The sequence below is a fragment of the Salvelinus namaycush genome, unplaced genomic scaffold (genome assembly GCF_016432855.1).
Source record: "Salvelinus namaycush isolate Seneca unplaced genomic scaffold, SaNama_1.0 Scaffold76, whole genome shotgun sequence".
In the NCBI taxonomy this organism is placed as follows: Eukaryota; Metazoa; Chordata; class Actinopteri; order Salmoniformes; family Salmonidae; genus Salvelinus; species Salvelinus namaycush.
In genome coordinates, this window is record NW_024061486.1 from 96,364 (window position 1) to 123,866 (window position 27,503).

General features: G+C 48.5%; 1 pseudogene; it reads right to left on the reverse strand.

Annotated features, from left to right (window-relative positions):
• The window catches only part of LOC120042726, a 278,307-nt pseudogene that overhangs the window by 48,253 nt on the left and 202,551 nt on the right, over window positions 1-27,503 (reverse strand).

Here is a 27,503-nt window from a genome sequence, read left to right on the forward strand (position 1 = left end):
CATTCTTAATGGATTCAGATCTCAGAAGATACAAGCTTTCCTCATTACTCCCCATCTCTCATCCCTCCCTCCAACCTCTCCCTCCATCTCACCTCACCTCACCTCACCTCACCTCTCCCTCCAACCTCACCTCTCCCTCCCTCCCTCCATCCACCTCACCTCACCTCGCCTCGCCTCTCCCTCCCTCCCTCCTCACCTCTCCCTCCCTCCATCTCACCTCACCTCGCCTCTCCCTCCATCTCACCTCACCTCGCCTCTCCCTCCATCTCACCTCTCGCCTCTCCCTCCATCTCATCTCACCTCGCCTCTCCCTCCATCTCATCTCACCTCGCCTCTCCCTCCATCTCATCTCACCTCTCCCTCCATCTCATCTCACCTCGCCTCTCCCTCCATCTCATCTCACCTCGCCTCTCCCTCCATCTCATCTCACCTCGCCTCTCCCTCCATCTCACCTCGCCTCTCCCTCCATCTCACCTCGCCTCTCCCTCCATCTCACCTCGCCTCTCCCTCCATCTCACCTCGCCTCTCCCTCCATCTCACCTCGCCTCTCCCTCCATCTCACCTCGCCTCTCCCTCCATCTCACCTCGCCTCTCCCTCCATCTCACCTCGCCTCTCCCTCCATCTCACCTCGCCTCTCCCTCCATCTCACCTCGCCTCTCCCTCCATCTCACCTCGCCTCTCCCTCCATCTCACCTCGCCTCTCCCTCCATCTCACCTCGCCTCTCCCTCCATCTCACCTCGCCTCTCCCTCCATCTCACCTCGCCTCTCCCTCCATCTCACCTCGCCTCTCCCTCCATCTCACCTCGCCTCTCCCTCCATCTCACCTCGCCTCTCCCTCCATCTCACCTCGCCTCTCCCTCCATCTCACCTCGCCTCTCCCTCCATCTCACCTCGCCTCTCCCTCCATCTCACCTCGCCTCTCCCTCCATCTCACCTCGCCTCTCCCTCCATCTCACCTCGCCTCTCCCTCCATCTCACCTCGCCTCTCCCTCCATCTCACCTCGCCTCTCCCTCCATCTCACCTCGCCTCTCCCTCCATCTCACCTCGCCTCTCCCTCCATCTCACCTCGCCTCTCCCTCCATCTCATCTCGCCTCTCCCTCCATCTCATCTCGCCTCTCCCTCCATCTCATCTCGCCTCTCCCTCCATCTCATCTCGCCTCTCCCTCCATCTCATCTCGCCTCTCCCTCCATCTCATCTCGCCTCACCCTCCATCTCATCTCGCCTCACCCTCCATCTCATCTCGCCTCTCCCTCCATCTCATCTCGCCTCTCCCTCCATCTCATCTCGCCTCTCCCTCCATCTCATCTCGCCTCTCCCTCCATCTCATCTCGCCTCTCCCTCCATCTCATCTCGCCTCTCCCTCCATCTCATCTCGCCTCTCCCTCCATCTCATCTCGCCTCTCCCTCCATCTCATCTCGCCTCTCCCTCCATCTCATCTCGCCTCTCCCTCCATCTCATCTCACCTCTCCCTCCATCTCATCTCACCTCTCCCTCCATCTCATCTCACCTCTCCCTCCATCTCATCTCACCTCTCCCTCCATCTCATCTCACCTCTCCCTCCATCTCATCTCACCTCTCCCTCCATCTAATCTCACCTCTCCCTCCATCTAATCTCACCTCTCCCTCCATCTCATCTCACCTCTCCCTCCATCTCATCTCTCTCTCCCTCCATCTCATCTCTCCTCCCTCCATCTCATCTCTCCTCCCTCCATCTCATCTCTCCTCCCTCCATCTCATCTCTCCTCCCTCCATCTCATCTCTCCTCCCTCCATCTCATCTCTGCTTCCTCCTCCCTCCATCTCATCTCTCCTCCCTCCATCTCATCTCTCCTTCCTCCTCCCTCCATCTCATCTCTCCTCCCTCCATCTCATCTCTCCTCCCTCCATCTCATCTCTCCTCCCTCCATCTCATCTCTCCTCCCTCCATCTCATCTCTCTCTCCCTCCATCTCATCTCTCTCCCTCCATCTCTCTCTCCATCTCATCTCTCTCTCCCTCCATCTCATCTCTCTCTCCCTCCATCTCATCTCTCTCTCCCTCCCTCCATCTCTCTCTCCCTCCCTCCATCTCTCTCTCCCTCCATCTCATCTCTCTCCCTCCATCCATCTCATCTCTCTCTCCCTCCATCCATCTCATCTCTCTCTCCCTCCATCCATCTCATCTCTCTCTCCCTCCATCCATCTCATCTCTCTCTCCCTCCATCCATCTCATCTCTCTCTCCCTCCATCCATCTCATCTCTCTCTCTCTCCCTCCATCCATCTCATCTCTCTCTCTCTCCCTCCATCCATCTCATCTCTCTCTCTCCCTCCATCCATCTCATCTCTCTCTCCCTCCATCCATCTCATCTCTCTCTCCCTCCATCCATCTCATCTCTCTCCCTCCATCCATCTCTCTCTCCCTCCATCCATCTCTCTCTCCCTCCATCCATCTCATCTCTCTCTCCCTCCATCCATCTCATCTCATCTCTCTCTCCATCTAACTGTTCTCCTAACCCACTGCCCTCCATCTCATCTCTCCCTCCATCTAACTGTTCTCCTAACCCACTGCCCTACATCCCTCTTACTTCCTGCATCTCTCTCCAATCCCCACTTTCCACCCACAACCCTCTATCCCTATAAGCAGTCCTGGTTAATAGGTGAGTGGTATACCCTTTTCACACTATCATGTCGGTACGGCGGAGCGTTCGACCTGGTTGGGTACGGCTGAGCGTTCGACCTGGTTGGGTACGGCTGAGCGTTCGACCTGGTTGGGTACGGCTGAGCGTTCGACCTGGTTGGGTACGGCTGAGCGTTCGACCTGGTTGGGTACGGCTGAGCGTTCGACCTGGTTGGGTACGGCTGAGCGTTCGACCTGGTTGGGTACGGCTGAGCGTTCGACCTGGTTGGGTACGGCTGAGCGTTCGACCTGGTTGGGTACGGCTGAGCGTTCGACCTGGTTGGGTACGGCTGAGCGTTCGACCTGGTTGGGTACGGCTGAGCGTTCGACCTGGTTGGGTACGGCTGAGCGTTCGACCTGGTTGGGTACGGCTGAGCGTTCGACCTGGTTGGGTACGGCTGAGCGTTCGACCTGGTTGGGTACGGCTGAGCGTTCGACCTGGTTGGGTACGGCTGAGCGTTCGACCTGGTTGGGTACGGCTGAGCGTTCGACCTGGTTGGGTACGGCTGAGCGTTCGACCTGGTTGGGTACGGCTGAGCGTTCGACCTGGTTGGGTACGGCTGAGCGTTCGACCTGGTTGGGTACGGCTGAGCGTTCGACCTGGTTGGGTACGGCTGAGCGTTCGACCTGGTTGGGTACGGCTGAGCGTTCGACCTGGTTGGGTACGGCTGAGCGTTCGACCTGGTTGGGTACGGCTGAGCGTTCGACCTGGTTGGGTACGGCTGAGCGTTCGACCTGGTTGGGTACGGCTGAGCGTTCGCCCTGGTTGGGTACGGCTGAGCGTTCGCCCTGGTTGGGTACGGCTGAGCGTTCGCCCTGGTTGGGTACGGCTGAGCGTTCGCCCTGGTTGGGTACGGCTGAGCGTTCGCCCTGGTTGGGTACGGCTGAGCGTTCGCCCTGGTTGGGTACGGCTGAGCGTTCGCCCTGGTTGGGTACGGCTGAGCGTTCGCCCTGGTTGGGTACGGCTGAGCGTTCGCCCTGGTTGGGTACGGCTGAGCGTTCGCCCTGGTTGGGTACGGCTGAGCGTTCGCCCTGGTTGGGTACGGCTGAGCGTTCGACCTGGTTGGGTAAGGCTGAGCGTTCGAACTGGTTGGGTAAGGAAATACACACACACAAACAAGCGAACGGACTGACGGACGCACACACACACTCCTGTATGGTGCCCATCTGCTGTCTTTGAAGGATACAATTGTATTCATTAAAATTAATAAACAACTTCAAAAGCCTCGTCGGGGCAAAGGCTATAAAATCCATGGCCCCTGCCCCCCCCCCCCCCCCCTCCACCTTCCTCCCCTCTGTATCAGACCATGGGGTGGTAGCAGGCGTGCTGTATTACTTGGTGATAGACATGGCAGGCATCTCCTCCTAGAGCGTTACATGGGAGATCTAAGAGCTGCTTAAATAAAACATCAAACAGCAGTAGTATCTAACGCAGGAGGTACGCCGCTCATTATAACATTATGAGGGAGAGATCCTCATAGGCCTCTGGTCTAAAGTAGTGCCCTATATATAGGGAATAGGGCTCTGGTCTAAAGTAGTGCCCTATATAGGGAATAGGGCTCTGGTCAGAAGTAGTGCCCCATATAGGGAATAGGGCTCTGGTCAGAAGTAGTGCCCTATATAGGGAATAGGGCTCTGGTCAGAAGTAGTGCCCCATATAGGGAATAGGGCTCTGGTCAGAAGTAGTGCCCCATATAGGGAATAGGGCTCTGGTCTAAAGTAGTGCACTATATAGGGAATAGGGCTCTGGTCAGAAGTAGTGCCCCATATAGGGAATAGGGCTCTGGTCAGAAGTAGTGCCCTATATATAGGGAATAGGGCTCTGGTCAGAAGTAGTGCCCTATATATAGGGAATAGGGCTCTGGTCAGAAGTAGTGCCCTATATATAGGGAATAGGGCTCTGGTCTAAAGTAGGGCCCCATATAGGGAATAGGCCTCTGGTCAGAAGTAGTGCCCCATATAGGGAATAGGGCTCTGGTCAGAAGTAGTGCCCTATATATAGGGAATAGGGCTCTGGTCAGAAGTAGTGCCCCATATAGGGAATAGGCCTCTGGTCAGAAGTAGTGCCCTATATATAGGGAATAGGGCTCTGGTCAGAAGTAGTGCCCTATATATAGGGAATAGGGCTCTGGTCTAAAGTAGAGCCCCATATAGGGAATAGGCCTCTGGTCAGAAGTAGTGCCCTATATATAGGGAATAGGCCTCTGGTCTAAAGTAGTGCCCTATATATAGGGAATAGGGCTCTGGTCTAAAGTAGTGCCCTATATATAGGGAATAGGGCTCTGGTCTAAAGTAGGGCCCTATATATAGGGAATAGGCCTCTGGTCAGAAGTAGTGCCCTATATATAGGGAATAGGGCTCTGGTCTAAAGTAGTGCCCCATATAGGGAATAGGACTCAGGTCAACAGTAGTGCCCTATATAGGGAATAGGACTCAGGTCAACAGTAGTGCCCTACATAGGGAATAGGACTCAGGTCAACAGTAGTGCCCTACATAGGGAATAGGACTCAGGTCAACAGTAGTGCCCTACATAGGGAATAGGACTCAGGTCAACAGTAGTGCCCTACATAGGGAATAGGACTCAGGTCAACAGTAGTGCCCTACATAGGGAATAGGACTCAGGTCAACAGTAGTGCCCTACATAGGGAATAGGACTCAGGTCAACAGTAGTGCCCTACATAGGGAATAGGACTCAGGTCAACAGTAGTGCCCTATATAGGGAATAGGACTCAGGTCAACAGTAGTGCCCTATATAGGGAATAGGACTCAGGTCAACAGTAGTGCCCTATATTGGGAATAGGCTACAGGCTAAAGCACTAATCTAGCTGAGTTGACAACAGATGTCCTCCATCCAGCCTCAGAGCCAATATGTGTGTGTTGGATGTTCCTAAAAGCATCACAGTACTCAGGAGGGTGTGTGAGATTAACACACACACACCTGATTACAAAAGAGGAAGGACAATTATGAGGGGTAACTAAAATAAGTGGGATATATGCAATATACAAAAGAGGAAGGACAATTATGAGGGGTAACTAAAATAAGTGGGATATATGCAATATGACAAAAAATTTCAAATACAAAAAAGGTATGAGGGAGATGTGGGTGATTAATATTTAACACGACCCCTAGCGTAACAGGGTCAGAGCAGGAGAACTGGGTCCTATTGCTATACATAACAAGGCCTGTACCCTCTACAAAATGCTAACATTAGGTACATCAATAATGAACAGCTGTTACATCTACATACCAACAGAGGAAGGATACAACAAAAAATAAACTTTGTAGGATAACAAACAAAAACATAAGCCAATATTGTGACACTTGTGTAAACCGTTGGGTTGAATGCTACGAAGCTAGGCTACATATTTAACATTAAAACAGAACGTGTTAATGTCTGTGGTAAAACAACATGAAAGACAATACTCTGTTGTTCAGAAATATGACAACTGAATCTAAACCGGGTCATGATAAACTGATGTCTAAATCACATTTTCTTCCTCTACCAACTGTGTTCCTGGGTACAGACCGATTAGACACACACAACCAGCCCCGTTTAAAAAATATATTTATTTTATTGCAGCTTGAGAGTTAAAACAACCCGTCACTCGGATAGCGTTGGTTTAAAATCAGCGCCACTCTCTCTCTCCATCAATTCCATTCAAATTGCATCCAAAACAGAACCATAATCCAGTTCAAGATCGATCGGTTGATCTACACTCTTTATACAAAAGTATGTGGACACCCCTTCAAATTAGTGGATTCGGCTATTTCAGCCACACCCGTTGCTGACAGGTGTATAAAATCGAGCACACAGCCATGCAACCTCCATTAGACAAACATTGGTAGTAGAATGGCCCATACTGAAGAGCTCAGTGACTTTCAACGTGACACCGTCATAGGATTGACATCTTTCCAACAAGTCAGTTGGTCAAATTTCTGCCCTGCTAGAGCTGCCCCGGTCAACTAAGTGCGTCGAGGAGGCAACAACGGCTCAGCCCCGAAGCGGTAGGCCGCACTAGCTTACAAAAACGGGATGGCCGTGTTGTCTCAGAGAGAAGATAATGTCCGTGGTGGACGTTCTGGATCGGAACCCTGCCTGTAATTCTGTGTTTAGCTTCAACCAGACTATTCAGTGCAACTAGCAAATAGTTTACCGGTGATGCAGAGCCACAGTAGTTACAATCCATTCTGTCACCCTTGTTTTTTGTACAAGGTGACCAATACTGGCAACCCGCATGTCCTGAGGGACAAGCACCAGCTCGCCAGCACAGACGCAGGAGCATGTAGAGATGGTGAAGAATAGCACACTTGACGATTTCAGCTGTGATCCCATCACTGCCCGGTGCTTTCACCGGCTAGGCTGCTCTTCGATGCGGTCATATATGCCTCCGATGTTGCCTGAGCGAGCAGATGATTAGAGGTCATTGCAGAGCTGTCAGCCAATAGCACAGTGTCTTGAGGTTTGCGGGAATTTCTTCCACGCCACTCTGAGGGCATGTAAGGTTCTTGCCGTTTGGGGCGACATTTTGAAGTTGGCGAGGGCCTTTAACTTCCAGGATGAGTTTCAGTTGAATTGGCTTCAATCCAGTCGCTGGACTCTCAGCTTTTAGACAAAAAGCTTTCAAGAAAAAACAAAGGTATGGATGATGTCTTGTAGATTGTCCCATTTCTGCTGGGTAGAGGTGGGTTGGGGTACGTGGGCGAGGGATTCTTCTAGGGCACAGGGGAAGGCTGCGGTTTCTGCTGGGTAGAGGTGGGTTGGGGTACGTGGGCGAGGGATTCTTCTAGGGCACAGGGGAAGGCTGCGGTTTCTGCTGGGTAGAGGTGGGTTGGCGGAAGTGGGCGAGGGATTCTTCTAGGGCACAGGGGAAGGCTGCGGTTTCTGATGGGTAGAGGTGGGTTGGGGTAAGTGGGCGAGGGATTCTTCTAGGGCACAGGGGAAGGCTGCAGTTTCTGATGGGTAGAGGTGGGTTGGGGGAAGTGGGCGAGGGATTCTTCTAGGGCACAGGGGAAGGCTGCGGTTTCTGCTGGGTAAAGGTGGGTTGGGGGAAGTGGGCGAGGGATTCTTCTAGGGCACAGGGGAAGGCTGCGGTTTCTGCTGGGTAGAGGTGGGTTGGGGTAAGTGGGCGAGGGATTCTTCTAGGGCACAGGGGAAGGCTGCGGTTTTTGCTGGGTTAGCTGTTTCGCTGCTGTCGATGCGTGGGGCTAATTTTTCGGTTTGACTCTGTGTATCTTGTGTGTCTGTAGAATCTACAGCACACGAGGGAGTGGTCTGTGTCGCAGTCTGCGCTGTGAATACTGCAGGTTTGGAGGATACCACAAGATTGGCTCGTTGTGGCTCAGATCCAGCTGGTGCCATTGACCTGGTCGTGGGAGACCAGTGGGCTCCAGGAGACTTTGCGGTGGGGTTTGGTCTGGAAGAATGAGTGATGCACAGGTCGTGGCAATGTGCAGAACTCGAGGAGATGCTGCCGGTTTATTCAGTTTATCTTGTCAATCCCATGAGTCGACTCTTCGAGTCGCCAAGCAGGTAGAGGTGTTCTTGTTTAGAGATGTCGTCTACGGTCGTCTCCAGTTTAAACCACGTTTCTTGAACGGATCTGTTGGTTGAGGTGGACAGGATCCCCGTGTGTTCAGACACAGGGCTAGGATTCTCTCTGAGACAACGGTGGGTGGTACTACTGCTCCTGACAGCAAAACCTACTCCATATCCTCAGATAAAAAGGTGTGGTCCTTTTCTTCCCAGGGAGGAGTTGGGTTTACTGTAAGGTGGAAATGTGGATTTGTAGTTTCTTGAGTTGTTTGTTTATGACGGGGCTCTTGCAGGTATCACTTCCTATTAGGTTGTCAGTTAGTCCAGCGGTCCAGACGTTCCAGCATCCCAGATGCAACGCTGGAGTCTTCACTTTTTGCTTTGTTTTATTTGATGTGCTGGTTTACAGCTTGTTGGGATAAATCCCTAAACATCATACACCCCAGTGACGAAGGTGAGACAACATCTAATTGACTGGGGGGCTTCCCAGTTTAAGGGGGCAGTAGCTGTCCAGTGAAATCTGGGCCTCTCTACTACCACTGTGGAAGGGGCTTGCGCTCATCTCCACGCCAATTGAGAAAGGGCTTAAAAAACAGATAACTGCTTCACCTCCCGTGGTGTATCTACACAGGACAAAAAGCCGGGGCAAGGTGTATGATGGAGGCCCTGTGTTGCCCAGGCAACAGGGCTCCCCTCCCGGCCTCCCTGGCCTAATCCAAAGCAATTATTTATTCAGACCCATAAACATTCCATGTTTGTGAAGAGAAGCAAAGAAGGCCACCTGCATCTTATTCCAGTCCTATATTTTTCAATACAATGATGAAGATAAGGACAACGAAAGGCATTTCATTAAACTGTTGAGCGAGCGGAAGGAGAGAGAGGTGGTAATACGAACATCACATCGCACAGCATTAGGGGAAATATTATCAAAAAGGTAAAGCGCCATACTACTAACTATAAAAAAAAAGGTAAAAAAGGCCCTATTATATATCAACATTTAAATCAAATTTACTAGCCTATTAATTGTAACTTTGCAGGCCACATGTCCAGCATTGCATTGAGTGTTCTCTCCCAGCGTCACGGTCTGAACAGGGGGCTGCACTATCCCAGTCCATATAATACCGTAGAGTAACAGTCCACACTCCAAAAGATTACTGCAGCTAAAATTCATTTATTTACCCAGGAGAGCATACATTATAGAGGTTCCTGTTTGTTTTTGCTGATGTGCGTAAATGTGCGGTAGCCTATAATCTATCATGTGTAGCCTTACTGGAAAACGGGACAATCGTTTTGGCCTTTTGTTTGGGATTGAGCACATACAATGGTCTTTAATGTAGGGCTCGTCAGGCTCAAGTAGCATCAGGTTTGAATGTTCATGCTAATCAAAAGATATAATCAAATCCAGATATATTTAAATGATTTATAAATGACACTTCCTGTTTTTGTGGGAAAAGTTATATTCTCGGGATGTAACATTTGTAAAATATGAAACCCGAACAGAGGTACACAGATGTGTTCACACACACACACACACACACACACACACACACACACACACACACACACACACACACACACACACACACACACACACACACACACACACAGAGTCTGGGATGGAGGGATAGATAGATGGATATGTGTTTTCATGTCTGGGATGAGGGGACATGGGGATGGAGGAGAGGGGGATGAGGGGACATGGGGATGGAGGAGAGGGGGATGAGGGGACATGGGGATGGAGGAGAGGGGGATGAGGGGACATGGGGATGGAGGAGAGGGGGATGAGGGGACATGGGGATGGAGGAGAGGGGGATGAGGGGACATGGGGATGGAGGAGAGGGGGATGAGGGGACATGGGGATGGAGGAGAGGGGGATGAGGGGACATGGGGATGGAGGAGAGGGGGATGAGGGGACATGGGGATGGAGGAGAGGGGGATGAGGGGACATGGGGATGGAGGAGAGGGGGATGAGGGGACATGGGGATGGAGGAGAGGGGGATGAGGGGACATGGGGATGGAGGAGAGGGGGATGAGGGGACATGGGGATGGAGGAGAGGGGGATGAGGGGACATGGGGATGGAGGAGAGGGGGATGAGGGGACATGGGGATGGAGGAGAGGGGGATGAGGGGACATGGGGATGGAGGAGAGGGGGATGAGGGGACATGGGGATGGAGGAGAGGGGGATGAGGGGACATGGGGATGGAGGAGAGGGGGATAGAGAGTAGGTGGATGGGGCAGAGAAGCAAGACGGGGAATGAAAGAGATTGCGAGAGAAACAGACTAGCGGAGGGAGGAAGAGAGAGGGAGAGAGAGAGGGAGGAAGAGAGAGAGGGAGGAAGAGAGAGAGGGAGGAAGAGAGAGGGAGGAAGAGAGGATGGAAGAGAGAGAGGGAGGAAGAGAGAGAGGGAGGAAGAGAGAGAGGGAGGAAGAGAGAGAGGGAGAGAGATAGGGAGAGAGGGAGGAAGAGGAAGGGAGAGGGAGGGAGGGAGAGGGAGAGAGGGAGAGGGAGGGAGGGAGAGGGAGAAAGAGAGAGGGAGGAAGAGAGGGAGGAAGGGAGAAGGAGGGAGGGAGGGAGAGGGAGGAAGAGAGAGGGAGGAAGAGAGAGGGAAGGATAAAGGGAAAGTGCGATGGTGAGACATGGACCAGTGTGTAATCTACCTGGTCTGCGATGGTGCGGCCCAGTTTATCCATCCTGGATCCAGCCTCAGCAATCTTCTTAGCAGCACTGATGACATCAGAGGTATTCTTCAACGGACCCTTACCCCTGGGAACACAGGACACACACACATCAGTCTGCTGTTCATACACACACACACCTCTTCAACGGACCCTTACCCCTGAGAACACAGGACACACACATCAGTCTGCTGTTCATACACACACACACACCTCTTCAACGGACCCTTACCCCTGAGAACACAGGACACACACATCAGTCTGCTGTTCATACACACACACACCTCTTCAACGGACCCTTACCCCTGAGAACACAGGACACACACATCAGTCTGCTGTTCATACACACACACACCTCTTCAACGGACCCTTACCCCTGAGAACACAGGACACACACACATCAGTCTGCTGTTCATACACACACACCTCTTCAACGGACCCTTACCCCTGGGAACACAGGACACACACACATCAGTCTGCTGTTCATACACACACACACCTCTTCAACGGACCCTTACCCCTGAGAACACAGGACACACACACATCAGTCTGCTGTTCATACACACACACACCTCTTCAACGGACCCTTACCCCTGGGAACACAGGACACACACATCAGTCTGCTGTTCATACACACCTCTTCAACGGACCCTTACCCCTGAGAACACAGGACACACACATCAGTCTGCTGTTCATACACACACACACCTCTTCAACGGACCCTTACCCCTGAGAACACAGGACACACACACATCAGTCTGCTGTTCATACACACACACCTCTTCAACGGACCCTTACCCCTGAGAACACAGGACACACACATCAGTCTGCTGTTCATACACACACACACCTCTTCAACGGACCCTTACCCCTGAGAACACAGGACACACACACATCAGTCTGCTGTTCATACACACACACACCTCTTCAACGGACCCTTACCCCTGGGAACACAGGACACACACATCAGTCTGCTGTTCATACACACACACCTTTCATACACACCTCTTCGACAGACCTTTACCCCTGGGAACACATGATACACACACACACACGATACAGTCCATCCACTCTCATCTAATATTCAGCAGCATCTCATCATGCAGTCTGTTTCTGAAGAATGTATATATTCTCTCTCTCTGACAGATGGTATGGATATGGGGATGTGTTTTATGGTACACACACCACATCATATGGACCCCTTTGCCCTAATATCGTGCACTACATTTGACCAGAGCCTAAAAGTAGTACACTAGGAGATAGGGCACCACTCGGGACGCAGATCCTCTAATGACTAGTGCCTGTTAAAGTGCCTGGATTTAAATTGATCCCACACCTTTAGCCCGTTCGGACTGTATAGGGCCCGTTCGGACTGTATAGGGCCCGTTCAGACTGTATAGGGCCCGTTCAGACTGTATAGGGCCCGTTCAGACTGTATAGGGCCCGTTCAGACTGTATAGGGCCCGTTCAGACTGTATAGGGCCCGTTCAGACTGTATAGGGCCCGTTCAGACTGTATAGGGCCCGTTCAGACTGTATAGGGCCCGTTCAGACTGTATAGGGCCCGTTCAGACTGTATAGGGCCCGTTCAGACTGTATAGGGCCCGTTCAGACTGTATAGGGCCCGTTCAGACTGTATAGGGCCCGTTCAGACTGTATAGGGCCCGTTCAGACTGTATAGGGCCCGTTCAGACTGTATAGGGCCCGTTCAGACTGTATAGGGCCCGTTCAGACTGTATAGGGCCCGTTCAGACTGTATAGGGCCCGTTCAGACTGTATAGGGCCCGTTCAGACTGTATAGGGCCCGTTCAGACTGTATAGGGCCCGTTCAGACTGTATAGGGCCCGTTCAGACTGTATAGGGCCCGTTCAGACTGTATAGGGCCCGTTCAGACTGTATAGGGCCCGTTCAGGACTGTATAGGGCCCGTTCAGACTGTATAGGGCCCGTTCAGACTGTATAGGGCCCGTTCAGACTGTATAGGGCCCGTTCAGACTGTATAGGGCCCGTTCAGACTGTATAGGGCCCGTTCAGACTGTATAGGGCCCGTTCAGACTGTATAGGGCCCGTTCAGACTGTATAGGGCCCGTTCAGACTGTATAGGGCCCGTTCAGACTGTATAGGGCCCGTTCAGACTGTATAGGGCCCGTTCAGACTGTATAGGGCCCGTTCAGACTGTATAGGGCCCGTTCAGACTGTATAGGGCCCGTTCAGACTGTATAGGGCCCGTTCAGACTGTATAGGGCCCGTTCAGACTGTATAGGGCCCGTTCAGACTGTATAGGGCCCGTTCAGACTGTATAGGGCCCGTTCAGACTGTATAGGGCCCGTTCAGACTGTATAGGGCCCGTTCAGACTGTATAGGGCCCGTTCAGACTGTATAGGGCCCGTTCAGACTGTATAGGGCCCGTTCAGACTGTATAGGGCCCGTTCAGACTGTATAGGGCCCGTTCAGACTGTATAGGGCCCGTTCAGACTGTATAGGGCCCGTTCAGACTGTATAGGGCCCGTTCAGACTGTATAGGGCCCGTTCAGACTGTATAGGGCCCGTTCAGACTGTATAGGGCCCGTTCAGACTGTATAGGGCCCGTTCAGACTGTATAGGGCCCGTTCAGACTGTATAGGCCCCGTTCAGACTGTATAGGGCCCGTTCAGACTGTATAGGGCCCGTTCAGACTGTATAGGGCCCGTTCAGACTGTATAGGGCCCGTTCAGACTGTATAGGGCCCGTTCAGACTGTATAGGGCCCGTTCAGACTGTATAGGGCCCGTTCAGACTGTATAGAGCCCGTTCAGACTGTATAGAGCCCGTTCAGACTGTATAGAGCCTGTTAACACTTAACTCTTAAAATGTAACTAAATGTTATTGAAAATGTAATCTACATATTCCCCAAAAATAATTATTTATAATTAGAGTCCATAAACAACAACTAGAAATGCTGTGTACTTCAAGAAAGGTTGAATCTCACCTTTCTGGTCACAAATAGTTCTACTCACTTTAGGAGGACACGAGCTCAGGTATAAATTACAGTTAAATACTATATTTGATGAATTTCCTATTCAACAAAACTATGAATAAGGCCTGAAATGACATGTTTTTCTAAATATAGCATCATCAATTTATAAAACAACTAAATAGAAGATTACACCTCCCGTATAACTGTAAAATACATATGTATATTTAGTGTTAGAGAAAACGCCTGCTCCCCCATCACCGTGAACGTCACAGATCTCTAGCATGGCTTCCTGAACTCGTTAGGAACTTGCCTTTCATCTCATATTCATCTTCTCCGTCTATGAAAAACTGTTTTTTTGGGGGGGGGGGGGGGGGGGGTTTACAATCTATGAATTACTTTATATTACAGGCTATAAACAGGGATGAAAACCGGACCAAAATGGTGATACTTTTTGTTTGTTGCACTGAAACACGCAAAGAAATCCCTGCTAGGAGGAAATGCAGGGTTAACTAATTAAACAAAGAATATGAGCTACATGATCAGTCTCTGTGGGTAGGGCTGGGCAGTATACCCTATTTTATGATATACCGGTATCGATGCAGGGACCCGATTGGGTGTTTAGTTTACCTTCTATACCGGTATTTGAATGTTTGGTTTGTTAAATGTGATACGCCATGTTTAAAATGTCAATTTTTATAGTTTACTTCGCTACTTCAGTCATCTCTCTCTCCGCTCATTCCACACAGACCTAGCCACGCACCCTGTCACTCGAGGAACGCATTTGATGTTCCTGGACCACGAGACACTTGCAGTTCAGTCTGCTGGTCAATGCAGCACAGTCAACGATGTTGATGACAACAATGCCATTTTCACTTTGCTTCTTAATATAAATCCACTAGAGTTCTATAGTGACACTATTAGTTTGTGTTTCTTACATCAGCAAACAGATACTTTGTCTTTTTTTTTTAAGCAAGTTGCCTTAAATCTTGTGAGACGCTAATTGTTAGCCGCTAATGCTAATAGCTAGCTAGCTAATACATGTACTGAGTCAGAGCAAACGTAGCTAGCTAATACAGCCTGATAATACCAGTGATGGTGTAGACATAAATCAGCATGTTGTTTGTGCAACAGTATCATCTAATTCAAAGAGGAATATGCAAAACATGAATATGTTAGCTACTTCATGTAAATGTAGCTAAGAGAAAACATGCAATGTAGACAAAGCTTATAGGGTCCCCTAGGAAACACTTATCAACACTTTAGTTCCTACCCTGTCACAATAACTCCCGACATTTTAATTCATTGTCATCTCAAACACTGTATTCAAAGTGCCCACTACTATATTCTAACTATAGAATTAGAATAGTCATTCTATTTCCATTATTGCAACAGTTTTGCTAAATTCACAAGTCAAATCGCAAAATTTGGTTAAAAATAAGTCCTAGATTATTTGCCCATGTCGTGCAGCCCTACGTGGCAGTGTGGAAATTCTCTCAATTGAGCAGTGGTGTAAAGTACTTAAAAATACTTTCAAGTACTACTTAAGTAATTTAAAAAAAATCTATACTTTATTATTTTTGACAACTTTTACTTCACTACATTCCTAAAGAAAATACTGTACTTTTTACTCTCTACATTTTCACTGACACCTAAAAGTACTTGTTACATTAAGAATGCTTAGCAGGACAGGAAAATGGTCCAATTCACAGACTGGTCAAGAGAACATCCCTGGTCATCTACTGCCTCTGATCTGGAGGACTCACTAAACACAAATGCTTCGTTTGTAAATTATGTCTGAGTGCCCCTGGCTATCCGTAAATAAAAAAACAAGAAAATGGTGCCATCTGGTTTGCTTAAGGAATTTGAAATGATTTATACTTTTACTTTTGATACTTAATGTGAACCTAACTCACAGCTAAAACATGTAAAGAAATCAATCCGATGTTATTTGTTGCCTAGACTTTACAGCAAATGACACTCAAGTCTTGGAAAAAAAAAACAATATTGCAGTTACCACGACAGCCTTTATAATAGAACGCCTGTTACCACGACAGCCTTTATAATAGAACGCCTGTTACCACGACAGCCTTTATAATAGAACGCCTGTTACCACGACAGCCTTTATAATAGAACGCCTGTTACCACGACAGCCTTTATAATAGAACGCCTGTTACCACGACAGCCTTTATAATAGAACGCCTGTTACCACGACAGCCTTTATAATAGAACGCCTGTTACCACGACAGCCTTTATAATAGAACGCTTGTTACCACGACAGCCTTTATAATAGAACGCTTGTTACCACGACAGCCTTTATAATAGAACGCTTGTTACCACGACAGCCTTTATAATAGAACGCCTGTTACCACGACAGCCTTTATAATAGAACGCCTGTTACCACGACAGCCTTTATAATAGAACGCCTGTTACCACGACAGCCTTTATAATAGAACGCCTGTTACCACGACAGCCTTAATAATATAACGCTTGTTACCACGACAGCCTGTATAATAGAACACGTGTTACCACGACAGCCTTTATAATAGAACGCGTGTTACCACGACAGCCTGTATAATAGAACGCCTGTTACCACGACAGCCTTTATAATAGAACGCCTGTTACCACGACAGCCTTTATAATAGAACGCCTGTTACCACGACAGCCTTTATAATAGAACGCCTGTTACCACGACAGCCTTTATAATAGAACGCCTGTTACCACGACAGCCTTTATAATAGAACGCTTGTTACCACGACAGCCTTTATAATAGAACGCTTGTTACCACGACAGCCTTTATAATAGAACGCTTGTTACCACGACAGCCTTTATAATAGAACGCCTGTTACCACGACAGCCTTTATAATAGAACGCCTGTTACCACGACAGCCTTTATAATAGAACGCCTGTTACCACGACAGCCTTAATAATATAACGCTTGTTACCACGACAGCCTGTATAATAGAACACGTGTTACCACGACAGCCTTTATAATAGAACGCGTGTTACCACGACAGCCTGTATAATAGAACACGTGTTACCGCGACAGCCTTTATAATAGAACGCGTGTTACCACGACAGCCTTTATAATAGAACGCGTGTTACCACGACAGCCTTTATAATAGAACGCGTGTTACCACGACAGCCTTTATAATAGAACGCTTGTTACCACGACAGCCTTTATAATAGAACGCTTGTGACCACACACATATAAATATTGCACTTGGGGGTAAAAAAACATCTTAAAGTAGAAATAGAATGAAACAGGCATTCTATTTTTGCTCTATTATAGTGGCCACTATAGTAGACATCGATCAAGTGCACAAGGTTACATGTGTGCAAAATTAACATCCACCGAGTAAAACATGTAATAATCCACCCTCACTCACACACAGTGTTACTGTCAAGTTCAACACAACAAAAGCAATATCTTTGGGCTACACATTATTACATTGTACACTATTCTTCCTGTGGACATCTGTTCACCAATGTGCCAGCAGAGCATGATACCTTTTGTTGGCATAATTGATCTCTTTCAGACAGAGAGTACACCTGGTATACCCCTTTTTATCCACTGTATTGGGAAAGAGAGAAAGAGGGAAAGTGTGTGGTGTTCCTTTCACCTACAGTGGCATCCATCTTAAGTCAGGCCCAACTACACATGATCCCTGAACCCACCTGTTTAACAAGCAACGCCTCATTTTTCAACTAATTCTCTCATTCTGAAAATTAACCACATACTGTAGAGGTTAAACATTAGTTCACAGATAGTAGTTACTTCGTTAGCTAGTTAACGTTTCACACAGATTGCCAGGGTCCAGTAAGCAACTAACGCGTCACAACTTGAGGAACGGCAAGGAGTCGTATACCAGTTAATATTGGTTAGGTTACTAACGTTAGCTCATCTGATGTTGTAACGTTAGCTAGCTAACGTTAGCTGTCTGACTTCATTAGCCAGCTAATTTTCACACCATAAACTCAAATATTTGATCATGGCTAATGTTGCTCAACATTTCTCTGGCTAGCTAACGGAGAATTCGATCCAGCTAGCAAGATACTTAACCTCTTGACGCTAGGGGTCATATTTATTTTTATTTATTTTATTTTATAAACGTTCCCAACGTAAACGGACATTTTCTCTGGCCCAGATCGTAGAATATGCATATAATTTACAGATTAGGATAGAAAACACTCCAAAGTTTCCAAAACTGTCAAAATATTGTCTGTGAGTATAACAAAACTTATTCTGCAGGCGAAAACCTGAGAAAATGTGTGATATTTCTTTTAAAAATTCTGTGTTTCCTGGACAGTCTATCCTCCATTTAAAGGGGTATCAACCAGATTCATTTTCCAATGGCTTCCTCAGGCTGTGATCAGGCTTTAGACATAGTTTCAGGCTTTTATTTTGAAAAATGAGCGAGATGTTTCAAAAGAGGTCAGGTGTCCTCTGAATAGTTCCTGCGCGCGAGAGAGGGGCTCCCCATTTTCCTTTTGTCTCTTAAAGAATAGGTTATGGTCCGGTTGAAATATTATCGATTATGTTTGTTAAAAACAACCCGAGGATTGATTATAAAAAATATTTGACATGTTTCTACGACCATTACGGATACTTTTTGGAATTTGTCGAACGGAACAAGGCTGTAGTTCTCAACATAACGCGCAACCCAAATAGCGATATTTATCGAGCAAAAAGAACATTTGTTGTGTAACTGGGAGTCTCGTGACTGGAAACATCCGAAGATTATCAAAGGTAAGCGATTCATTTTATTGCTTTTCTGACTTTCGTGACCAAGCTAACCAAGCTAATATAAGGCTAGCTGTTGTAGCATTGACGGGGCGACGCACAATTGGCCTAGCGTCGTCCGGGTTAGGGAGGGTTTGGCCGGTAGGGATATCCTTGTCTCAGCTTCTGGGTTGGCGGCGCGCTGTGTTAAGAAGCAGTGCGGCTTGGTTCATAAGGTGAATGCACCAATTTGTAAGTCGCTCTGGATAAGAGCGTCTGCTAAATGACTTAAATGTAAATGTAAAAAATGATTGCTACACTCCAAAAGCTTGGATTTCTTTCGCTGTATAGTATATTTTCAAAATCTGACACGATAGGTGGATTAACAACAAGCTAAGCTGTGTTTTGGTATATTTCACTTGTGATTGCATGATTATATATATTTTTAGTAATATTTATGCATTTGGCGCCCTGCAATTCTAGCGGTTGTTTAGGAAAGTGATCCCGTAAAAGGGATCCGTAGCGTAGAGAAGTTAACAATGCTAACAATACTTGTTCCACAACACTTTCTCCCTCACCTCAAACTTTACAAATGCAAGTTGTTTTTCAGCTACAGCTCATGAAGTACGCTTCATCACCTTCTCACCCCGGTCTCCGTGGTCAGGCGTCTCACCTACCTCATCGTTATCTTTCAGGGAACGCGCTGCTGTAACTGACAAACTGCCTTTCTACTCTCTGCTGTCTTTCCAGAGCGTGTGCTGATGCTGTAACTAGCAAATTGGTTGTCTCTTATCTCTTCAGTCGAGTACTTCTGAACGATTGGCTGAGCCTTGGATACAGTTAGTTTTGCCCACCACCTGGATTCTGTCTTATGAGCAGAATTTGAAAGTGTTTATTTTATTTTATTACATTGGATAAAAGTAGAGACTCAGGGCTACAAAATGGTATATCATACACTGCATTTGAGGAAACAATGGGAAAGTAATTCTGCTTTGAAAGTTGATCAACTTGTAAACTCACTTTTGAGAAAATCACCTTTTAATGTTTTGGTATCTGGTGAAGAGCTCTTCTTTGTCTCCACCCATTCAGCATCGTTCACACCCTCTTAAGCTTTAGCCCCTCCCATCTCTATATACAACAATGAACACAGTGCAGGGAGCTAACCAATCAGGTTTAATGTTAGCTAGCTAACATTAGGTTCTAACTAGAAAAGCAAACTGTTCTGGGATACAAATAATAACATCAGCTAGGGAGCCAGCCAGCTAACGTTAGCTAGCTAGCTAACAGTACACTTTAGCTTAAGACATATAGCTAGCTAGCTAGGTAAACAATGAACGTAGCTAGTTAAAGTCTAAGATCACACGTCACGTAATGTTAGCTAACCAGTCTGCCGGCTAACGTTAGCTAGCTAGCCAACAGTACACTTCAGCTTGAAATGAAACCACTGTCAAAATTATAAACATGAAATATATCTGAAAACGTAGCTAGCTAAACGCTAGACTATCTTACCTTTATACATCATCATGCATGATGGACACGTCTCCTTGTCAGGAACGACATGCCATAGTTGCCCTTTAGTTTGAAGATGTAATCCGGAGACATGTGTTTTCTCCATCTCTTTAGCTATCATACTTTAATTCCACTGATTTCAAAACTCGATCCTCCAGAAAGTAGATCAACACGTATGCAGCTCAACAACACAATACATTTTGTTTTAAAGCGGTGTTAGATACGATTACCTAGACAACCTGACATGCTCAAATAGACAGAAAGCCTTCTATATGGCAGACCAATTCAAACTCAACACACTGCAAGTCCAGCCCACTCATTATCTCAGCCAATCATGGCTAGCGGGTAGGTTGCTGCCTTTTTCTGTGGCTTAACCAACTAGAACTCGTAATTGAACCTGTTTGGGCTGCAGGGGCAGTATTGAGTAGCCGGATAAAAGGTGCCCATTTCAAACGGCCTCGTACTCAATTCTTGCTCGTACAATATGCATATTATTATTACTATTGGATAGAAAACACTCTCTAGTTTCTAAAACCATTTGAATTATATCTGTGAGTAAAACAGAACTCCTTTTGCAGCAAACTTCTTGACAGGAAGTGGAAAATCTGAAATCGATGCTCTCTTCTAGGGCCTGCCTATTAAAGTCCTTGATCTTTATTCGTTTAGATGCACTTCATACGTCTTCCACTAGATGTCGACAAGGAGTGAGAGAAGAAATGGAGTGTGTAACTTGATCTGGGCTCGAATAATTGCTCTTTGTATGACCTGTCACCAGTTTCCTGTTTTCTGGAGAGCGCGTCAAGGGACCTGGATTTGCCTTCTGATAAGCTGTCGTTATGGACGACTAATATCTCCGGCTTTGATTTTATTTGATACATGTGACAATATCATCGTAAAGTATGTTTTTTCAATGTTCAATGTATGTTTTTTCAAGTTTAATCAGATTATTGAAAATTTTTCGGGAGTTTTGCCGTGTTCCGTTCTCTTCCGTTTGTTGACATGGAGAGATTCGCGCCACTTGGCAAGTGTGCTTGCTAAATCGAGAGGGAAAAAGGCCGTTCTAAATCCAAACAACGATTGTTCCCGACAAAGGACCCCTTGTACAACATTCTGATGAAAGATCAGCAAAAGTAGGACCCATTTTATGATGCTATTTCATATATCTGTCGAACATGTTGTGCTAGTCGTTTGCGCCCAGCTTTTGGGTACTCTCTCGCTATACCTAAGCTGGATGTCGTAATGAAGTTATTTTTAGAATTCTAACACGGCGATTGCATTAAGAACTAGTGTATCTATCATTTCCTATACAACATGTATTTTTTAGTTATGTTTATGAATAGTTATTTGGTCAGAATATGTGTGTCAGAAAAAGTGTCAGAAAAATATCCGGACGTTGTGGGAAAAAGATGCTACGTTAGTACAACGTTAGCACAATGTATAACCACTGATTTCAGCTCTAAATATGCACATTTTCGAACAAAACATAAGTGTATGTATAACCTGATGTTATAGGACTGTCATCTGATGAAGCTTATCAAGGTTAGTCAAATTATATATCTTGCTGGTTTATTCGCTATCGCTAACGTGCCTATTGCTATCGCTAACGTGCCTTGATGAATGAATGCGGTAGTGTGGTAGGCTATTGTAGTAAGCTAATATAATGCTATATTGTGTTTTCGCTGTAAAACACTTAAAAAATCGGAAATATTGGCTGGATTCACAAGATGTTTGTCTTTCATTTGCTGTACACCATCGATTTTTCAGAAATGTTTTATGATGAGTATTTAGGTATTTGACGTTGGTGTCTAATTATTCTGGCTGCTTTCGGTGCAATTTCTGATTGTAGCTGCAATGTAAACTATGATTTATACCTGAAATATGCACATTTCTCGAACAAAACATAGATTTATTGAATAACATGTTATAAGACTGTCATCTGATGAAGTTGTTTGTTGGTTAGTTTGGTTGGTTCTTGGTTAGTTAGGTTGGCTTTGTGCATGCTACCTGTGCTGTGAAAAATGTCTGTCCTTTTTTGTATTTGGTGGTGAGCTAACATAAATATACGTGCTGTTTTCGCTGTAAAACATTTTAAAAATCGGACATGTTGGCTGGATTCACAAGATGTGTACCTTTCATTTGCTGTATTGGACTTGTTAATGTGTGAAAGTTAAATATTTCTAAAAAATATATTTTGAATTTCGCGCCCTGCACTTGAGCTGGCTGTTGTCATAAGTGTACCGACGTCGGGCTTGCAGCCAGAAGAAGTTAACTAAATGTATTCATATTTACAGATGGCATACAAGTTTGTTATTAAGGCACATGAAAGTTCACGTTGAGGAAAGCATTCTGCCAAAAAACACATTTTGATAAAATATGTTTTACGTTGAAACGGCTCTCCTGTGAAGTCGTGACTTGCGACAGACGCCTAGTTTCCTGAAATCGGGTCACATCTGTCACATGCATCCAGGCTACACATGCCTTACTCATTACAAGCTGCTGGTAGTGCACTATACAGGGGCCATACGGTGGGTAGTGCACTATATACGGGATAGGGTTCTATTTGGGACGTAGCCATATGCAGCAGGGTGGGTGGCACCACCAGGCAGTAACAGTCAGTCAAACACCAGCCTGTGTAGAGAGCAGGGTGGGTGGCACCACCAGGCAGTAACAGTCAGTCAAACACCAGGCGGTGTAGAGAGCAGGGTGGGTGGCACCACTAGGCAGTAACAGTCAGTCAAACACCAGGCGGTGTAGAGAGCAGGGTGGGTGGCACCACTAGGCAGTAACAGTCAGTCAAACACCAGGCGGTGTAGAGAGCAGGGTGGGTGGCACCACTAGGCAGTAACAGTCAGTCAAACACCAGGCGGTGTAGAGAGCAGGGTGGGTGGCACCACTAGGCAGTAACAGTCAGTCAAACACCAGGCGGTGTAGAGAGCAGGGTGGGTGGCACCACTAGGCAGTAACAGTCAGTCAAACACCAGGCGGTGTAGAGAGCAGGGTGGGTGGCACCACTAGGCAGTAACAGTCAGTCAAACACCAGGCGGTGTAGAGAGCAGGGTGGGTGGCACCACTAGGCAGTAACAGTCAGTCAAACACCAGGCGGTGTAGAGAGCAGGGTGGGTGGCACCACTAGGCAGTAACAGTCAGTCAAACACCAGGCGGTGTAGAGAGCAGAGTGGGTGGCACCACCAGGCAGCAGCAGTCAGTCAAACACCAGCCTGTGTAGAGAGCAGAGTGGGTGACACCACCAGGCAGTAACAGTCAAACACGAGGCGGTGTAGAGAGAGAGCTAGTATGACAGACATACTAGAAAAAGGCCCAAATCAATTTCCTCCTGATTTAACATTGCTGGCGCTTCCTACCCGGACACAAGGTCGAGAGCCAATCATTTGGGAGTGGACTAAAGTAGCTCTCCACTGACCTGCCTCCTGCCCCTCTCTCTCTCTGCTGCAGGTGACACGGTGTAGGAACCATTACACAGAGACCGACCTCACACACTTTCCTAGTCTGGGAAATATTTACACATGAGTGGAGAATCATTCTGACTACAATTCCTCAGCTCTATCTGAACGTTCACCTACTGAAATATCTACAAGACATGATTGGTGGGTTTGGTTCAAATGAAATCCCTTTCCACTGTAAAGACTAAAAAAAGAGACTGTGCCAAGCCCTTGATGGTTAAAATGTCATCTCCATCTTCAAGAAGACCCTTTAATACCACTTCTTAAAATGTCCATCTCCATCAGAACAGATATGCTGTGTTTTAATCACTACATGTGGGTTTTTACGGCAGGGCTAGCGTAGCAGGGTCAGAGAAGTGAGAGCAGCGCTTCATTTGCATGTATTATCATTACATTAGCATGTAGCACAATAGGTCTGGGAGGGGAAACCGCTGCCTGGCTGTATTTTCTCGTCATCCTTCAGGGGGACGTGGATCAGAAGTGGTAAGACTGAAGCTGATTGAAGCTGGACGATTCTAGGCATTTGACCAAAGGCTGCATTAGCAGCCTGACCTGAAGGAAGCAGGGAGCAGAGGGCTGGATGGATGGAGGGAGTAGAGGGCTGGATGGATGGAGGAAGCAGAGGGCTGGATGGATGGAGGAAGCAGGGAGCTGGATGGATGGAGGAAGCAGGGAGTAGAGGGCTGGATGGATGGAGGGAACAGGGAGTAGAGGGCTGGATGGACGGAGGGAACAGGGAGTAGAGGGCTGGATGGACGAAGGAAGCAGGGAGTAGAGGGCTGGATGGACGGAGGAAGCAGGGAGTAGAGGGCTGGATGGATGGAGGGAGCAGGGAGCAGGGGGCTGGATGGATGGAGGGAGCAGGGGGCTGGATGGATGGAGGAAGCAGGGGGCTGGATGGATGGAGGAAGCAGGGAGTAGAGGGCTGGATGGACGGAGGAAGCAGAGGGCTGGATGGATGGAGGAAGCAGGGGGCTTGATGGATGGAGGAAGCAGGGAGTAGAGGGCTGGATGGACGGAGGAAGCAGGGAGTAGAGGGCTGGATGGACGGAGGAAGCAGAGGGCTGGATGGATGGAGGAAGCAGGGAGTAGAGGGCTGGATGGATGGAGGAAGCAGGGAGTAGAGGGCTGGATGGATGGAGGAAGCAGGGAGTAGAGGGCTGGATGGATGGAGGAAGCAGGGAGTAGAGGGCTGGATGGATGGAGGAACCAGGGAGTAGAGGGCTGGATGGATGGAGGGAGTAGAGGGCTGGATGGATGGAGGAAGCAGGCAGTAGAGGGCTGGATGGATGGAGGAAGCAGGAAGCAGAGGGCTGGATGGATGGAGGAAGCAGGAAGCAGAGGGCTGGATGGATGGAGGAAGCAGGGAGTAGAGGGCTGGATGGATGGAGGAAGCAGGGAGTAGAGGGCTGGATGGATGGAGGAAGCATGGAGTAGAGGGCTGGATGGATGGAGGAAGCAGGGAGTAGAGGGCTGGATGGATGGAGGAAGCAGAGGGCTGGATGGATGGAGGAAGCAGAGGGCTGGATGGATGGAGGAAGCAGAGGGCTGGATGGATGGAGGGAGCAGAGGGCTGGATGGATGGAGGGAGCAGAGGGCTGGATGGATGGAGGGAGCAGAGGGCTGGATGGATGGAGGGAGCAGGGGGCTGGATGGATGGAGGAAGCAGAGGGCTGGATGGATGGAGGAAGCAGAGGGCTGGATGGATGGAGGAAGCAGAGGGCTGGATGGATGGAGGAAGCAGAGGGCTGGATGGACGGAGGAAGCAGAGGGCTGGATGGACGGAGGAAGCAGAGGGCTGGATGGACGGAGGAAGCAGAAGGCTGGATGGATGAAGGAAGGCAAACTAAGTGTGTTCATGTTCAATATCATGGTGTTATGCTAAGGACAATGCCTCGGCTTGTGGAGCAAGGCTGGTGCTCACAGGGTGACGACAGCGTTAGGGTAGATCTGACTGGAGAAAGACGTTTTATTGACAACTCCTTTAAAGACATGGAAATTGCAGGCAAAGAGACCGAGAGCTTTGCTTTGGTTCCAGGCACAATGTCTCCTGAATGAGTCACTTTAAATTCATAGAGGAAGATGTATGTGCACAGACACACAGCTCTTCTCGCAGGCAGAAGACTACACACTCTCTCTCTCACACGTAGAAATATATTCTCTCAAACATACAACCCCCTCCCAACACACATGTTTTACTGAGCAGATGGCTGCCATGGCACTCCGGTGATGAGCCACAGAGCCTAAGGTCTTGTCTATCTGTCACATTTACTGCAGTCCAGTTACAGGCCTCGACCGGCCAGACAGAGACCAACTTACTGCAGTCCAGTTACAGGCCTCGACAGGCCAGACAGAGACCAACTTACTGCAGTCCAGTTACAGGCCTCGACCGGCCAGACAGAGACCAACTTACTGCAGTCCAGTTACAGGCCTCGACCGGCCAGACAGAGACCAACTTACTGCAGTCCAGTTACAGGCCTCGACCGGCCAGACAGAGACCAACTTACTGCAGTCCAGTTACAGGCCTCGACCGGCCAGACAGAGACCAACTTACTGCAGTCCAGTTACAGGCCTCGACCGGCCAGACAGAGACCAACTTACTGCAGTCCAGTTACAGGCCTCGACCGGCCAGACAGAGACCAACTTACTGCAGTCCAGTTACAGGCCTCGACCGGCCAGACACAGACCAACTTACTGCAGTCCAGTTACAGGCCTCGACCGGCCAGACAGAGACCAACTTACTGCAGTCCAGTTACAGGCCTCGACCGGCCAGACAGAGACCAACTTACTGCAGTCCAGTTACAGGCCAGACAGAGACCAACTTACTGCAGTCCAGTTACAGGCCTCGACCGGCCAGACAGAGACCAACTTACTGCAGTCCAGTTACAGGCCTCGACCGGCCAGACAGAGACCAACTTACTGCAGTCCAGTTACAGGCCTCGACCGGCCAGACAGAGACCCAAATTACTGCAGTCCAGTTACAGGCCTCGACCGGCCAGACAGAGACCAACTTACTGCAGGCCAGTTACAGGCCTCGACCGGCCAGACAGAGACCAACTTACTGCAGTCCAGTTACAGGCCAGACAGAGACCAACTTACTGCAGTCCAGTTACAGGCCTCGACCGGCCAGACAGAGACCAACTTACTGCAGTCCAGTTACAGGCCTCGACCGGCCAGACACAGACCAACTTACTGCAGTCCAGTTACAGGCCTCGACCGGCCAGACAGAGACCAACTTACTGCAGTCCAGTTACAGGCCAGACAGAGACCAACTTACTGCAGTCCAGTTACAGGCCTCGACCGGCCAGACAGAGACCAACTTACTGCAGTCCAGTTACAGGCCTCGACCGGCCAGACAGAGACCAACTTACTGCAGTCCAGTTACAGGCCTCGACCGGCCAGACAGAGACCAACTTACTGCAGTCCAGTTACAGGCCTCGACCGGCCAGACAGAGACCAACTTACTGCAGTCCAGTTACAGGCCTCGACCGGCCAGACAGAGACCAACTTACTGCAGTCCAGTTACAGGCCTCGACCGGCCAGACAGAGACCAACTTACTGCAGTCCAGTTACAGGCCTCGACCGGCCAGACAGAGACCAACTTACTGCAGTCCAGTTACAGGCCAGACAGAGACCAACTTACTGCAGTCCAGTTACAGGCCTCGACCGGCCAGACAGAGACCAACTTACTGCAGTCCAGTTACAGGCCTCGACCGGCCAGACAGAGACCAACTTACTGCAGTCCAGTTACAGGCCTCGACCGGCCAGACAGAGACCAACTTACTGCAGTCCAGTTACAGGCCTCGACCGGCCAGACAGAGACCAACTTACTGCAGTCCAGTTACAGGCCTCGACCGGCCAGACAGAGACCAACTTACTGCAGTCCAGTTACAGGCCTCGACCGGCCAGACAGAGACCAACTTACTGCAGTCCAGTTACAGGCCTCGACCGGCCAGACAGAGACCAACTTACTAAGGACCTTTTCTCAA